Source organism: Vanessa atalanta, chromosome 1 (genome assembly GCF_905147765.1).
Source record: "Vanessa atalanta chromosome 1, ilVanAtal1.2, whole genome shotgun sequence".
NCBI lineage: Eukaryota > Metazoa > Arthropoda > Insecta > Lepidoptera > Nymphalidae > Vanessa > Vanessa atalanta.
The window spans coordinates 12,303,596-12,308,184 of NC_061871.1; positions in this window are offsets into that span (position 1 = coordinate 12,303,596).

Genomic DNA, 4,589 nt, shown 5'->3' on the forward strand with positions numbered 1-4,589 from the left:
TTTTTTAAATGAAATACTTTTAAACGGTTTACAGGAGAGTGAAAGAGTAGAAATCGTCAGGTAAGGGAAAAGCGTCATGTCCCATCCAATCGACCTTTCCCTCCCTTTCTCTTTTTGTTTATAATATAAAGTTTAATATTATTATAACATTATGAACATGTTTTTTTTTTTATGAAACTTATTTTTGTATTGTTTTAATTCACACGAGATTTTTAATAACAATTTTATTTCGTGTTGTTCTTCAGAGACACAGCACACTTAGTCTGTGGACATGTAGTTTTTTTTATAATCTGTGAAAGATGTTTAAAATTAAAAACTAGTGGAAACAAATATTATTTTTGTTTCCACTAGTTTTTACATTTTGATAAAGAAGTCTAACAAAGGGTTTTATTGAAATAATACCAATAATCAATAAAGTATTGCAAGAGCAACTTCGGTCCAATCAGGTGTCTTACAATATATATATTTTTATTTGAACTTATATTAGCGAATATAATTTAAAAAGCACGCCGCATCCCTAATATAATATTCCTAATATTTCATAACAGTTAGCAATGTTAAATTGATTCCGTTGAATCTGAAATAGCAAAGTTTTAATTCCAAATTATAAAAACCTGATAAATATTATCATAGGGCCACGTTGAGACTCCGATATTAATGGAAAAATAACTTCGACGTAAATATTTTGATAAGGAAACTCTGAGACTAAGGTCAAAGGTTTTAAAAACAAAATCATGGTATCGTGATCTTTTATTAGTAATTCTAATTTAAATTAATATCGGTTTTTAAATAAAGAACTCTGTTTATTTTTTGTATACAAAGTTTTTGTAATTTGAAATATGTTTATTTTCATTCCAAATTAATTACTATTATATAATTTCAATACATCCAAGAGATTCTGTAGCAAATGCTTATATTATTTTCGGTCATTTGAAGTAAAAATATTATATTATTCACTTTTACTTGGTGGTAGGGCTTTGTAAGCCTAATCAAGCCCATCTGGGTTGGTACCACCCACTCGTCGTATATTCTATATATATCATATATTCTACCCCCAAACAGCAGTACTCAGTATTGTTGTGTTCCAGTTGGAAGGGTGAGTAAGCCAGTGTAGTTACAGGCACAAGGGACATGACATCTTAGAATACCCACTAAAACACCAGCGGTACCCTCTCCGTCATCGGTGGGCGCCACGGGATCACTTTCGCATGCTACCGTGACGCCCTGACGTGGTCAGCCCACCTTTGCGGGCCTCCAATTCCTAGGGGGGATTCCCGGGGTACTGAGAACCCTCCTAGCCCCTGTGGCGCCTATTGAGGCAGGGGGAGAAGGTGTGCGTAGCGTTGTTTCCTCCTCCCTGGTCTTCTTCGGCAGATCGGGTCTGCAGCAGCGTCCACCTCCACTGATGGCAGGAGGGTGACAACTCCCACAGCGCTATCCCATGCAGATACTTACCGGAGCATCCGTGCCCGGTAAGTACCTGCGTCATCCTGAACGTGAGTGTGCCACGCTTTCTCTTGACCCAACGACTCAAGTGGGGCCTCCACTGTCACCAAGCCTGCCGTGGTTGACCCCAGATCCTCCTCCCATCGGACGATCAGGGTTTGCTGGGCTATGGCCCTGATCCGCACGACCTCCGCCGACTCTGGACGGTCGCCGCCGTTCCTCGCCTCCGCCCGGAACCGGTATACTTCTGCGAGCACCTCCACTTGGAATTCCCAAGGTGGATCACCCGCGAGAAGTGTCGCCGCAGTCCATGACACCATACGGTACCCTCTTATACCTCTCACTGCTATGCCCCTCGGCGGTTTCCGCAAGAGGACCCGATTGCCAGCAGTGAGGGCGTCTATCCAAATCGGGGCACCGTACAGCGCCATTGACCTCACTACACCGGCATATAGTCGCTGGCATAGCGATCTCGGCCCTCCCACATTTGGTAGGAGGCGTCCCAGGGCGGCAGCGGCGTTGATGAGCTTCGGCCCGAGTCAAGCGAAATGCTGCCTGAAGCTCCATCGTTCGTCCAGGATCAGGCCCAGGTACTTCACCTTGATCACCGTCCCTTGGACGGTGATACTTGCCCTTCGAGGGGGTCCCCTTCGAACCGACCCCTGTGGAACGTCGCAGCCTACCCGATGCCGGGCTAGCGCCCCATTGACCCCCACCCAGAGGACCTCCCGGTCCTGGAGGTACGCCTCCAACAGCCCCCTCAGATAGGTCGGCACCCCGTGGTATAGAAGTGCCTCCCTGGTCGTCTCGGTGACAAGAAACTCAGTGGTGCTTCGTCAATCATCGTTTAAGATGCACGCGTTCTAACCACTGGGCCATCTCGGCTCTCTGCAAGAGCTCTCTATATGATGCAATTGTAATAGTTTTATATTGAGTAACATACATAATATACTATCATAACGTTATGTGAAAAATGTACTACTTAACAGCGCTTAACCACATACCAACATAAATTTTAAGTTTGAAGCTAAAATTATCATCAAATTAATATTAACTTGCACGTTATGTTGTCTTAGATTTCCGCGATTATTACACATTGAAATAAAACTAGTTTTTAACGGATTTAATCGCGTATATTAATTATTTTAACATCCCGACGTTTCGAGCACTTTGCAGTGTTCGTGGTCACGGGCAGACTAAGGTGACATTTGTCTGTTCGAATTAAAAATAAATATTATTTACAACTACCGCCAACGATTTCTTAATTGGTATCTTGAGTAGCGTTCCGGTTGCACGCAGAAGGCACTAACTGTATCTTTAGGTCTTGCAGTCTGTTGGATTTGAGATTTTAAATTTTTAATAAGTGTTAGAAAGTCTCCAACCATCTTCTCTATTGAAGTTCGGATGTTTTTGAATTTCAATAGCCTCGCGTATCATTCTAGGAATGAATCTGTGTTCTCTAGCGAGGATCTGTGGTTTATCAAATCGAATAAAATGGTTAGGTTTATCCAGAGCATGTTCACAGACTGCAGACTTTGAAGAACGCCTATTTTTGACATGGGTTTGCAAGCCACCATCGCATTCGAATCGCCTGTCAAAACATAACGATTTGCGTTGCCATGACACTTACAACTCCATTCGGGGTGACCCGCTCTTAAAAGTAAATCAGCCATCAAACATTATTGCCAACTACTCGATTCATTAATTATCCAAATCAACAATCAAAGTAATCTCGCTCCGATATATATATATAATTATATTAATTAATAAAAAATATAATATTACTTGAAGTTTGTAACGTCAAGCGTTATATCTTTAAAAAACGCTTACAAAACTTTTCTTTCACTATAATAACTGAAATATTATAATAGATGCATTTTTCCATATTCGGCTTTTATGAACGAACGAATTTAATTTAAATTCATAAAATATATATTTTAAAATTACGTAGTAATTACTTTTAGCTAAACAAAAGACAAGGTAAGTCCAGCGAAGTTACAAATCATAATGGTACATGTACATTGATGTCAGCACACAAGAAATTCCAACATAAAGAGACATCACAACTTTCCACCAGTAGACGGACTATGAAAATGAAATACGAATTTTAAAAAAGGGCATAACTACGCATGGGTATTCTACAACCGTCTGCCGAGTTCGCTTTGAAAAAGTTTAACCAACAACGTACCTGTCTGCACGTCAACAACAGGGGACGCTCAAAAGAGCCGCGTGTCTTTTAGGCAGCTACAAACAACGGAAGCGATACTGACGCAATGAGAATTTTATTGTTCTTAAACGAAGAATGAGACAAACTTCGAAACTACAGTATTGTATCTTAAAGATTGAAACTGCTCATTTCAAAAGGCTCTCTGAATTCGCTACGGTGAATTCGGAAATTCTGAATTTTGTGCCAACGAGCGTTTTGAATGAACCTTAAATTCTAAATATGAAATAAAACATTTTAATAATTATGCAGAAATTTCATAAACTAATAGTTTCTGGTTATATATATCATTGTTAGTATATGTATATGTAATTACCATTTTGTTATTGTAATATTTTCATTTATTAAAAGCGGAATTTATTAAATGCAAAAGTAATTAATAAACAATCTGCCATTTATTTTTAATAGTGTTTTGTATAAAATATATTAACCGATTCAAATAAGATAAAAATAAATTCCAAAAATTATAACATACTTAAACGAGCATTAAACAAACCTTATAAATATGAGTAGTTTTATTATTATTTCATATAGATATCAGTTAATGCTGCGAAGTCAGTCAGTTGTTGTCACGAACCTGTCATTTGTCATAAATACATATTATAGAAATTAAAAAAATACCCTTTTTAAAGTATAAGAACATGAAATTCACGCTTACTTATACAGATGTATAAGTTTGACGTAAATAGTTTTAGTATTTGTTTTTTCATTTAGGCGTTAGAAACAAAACGTCTCCTCAATTATTAATATGTATTAATTAACTACATCTTTAACCGCACGAAATTTATAATACTTTACCCATAGCACACAAAAACTGTCAGTTCCATGTATCCTAAAATAGGAATTTGGAACTCAAACTATATCCATTACAATTTTCATCTAAATCAGTCCAGCGGTTTAACCCTTAACTACCCAGTAT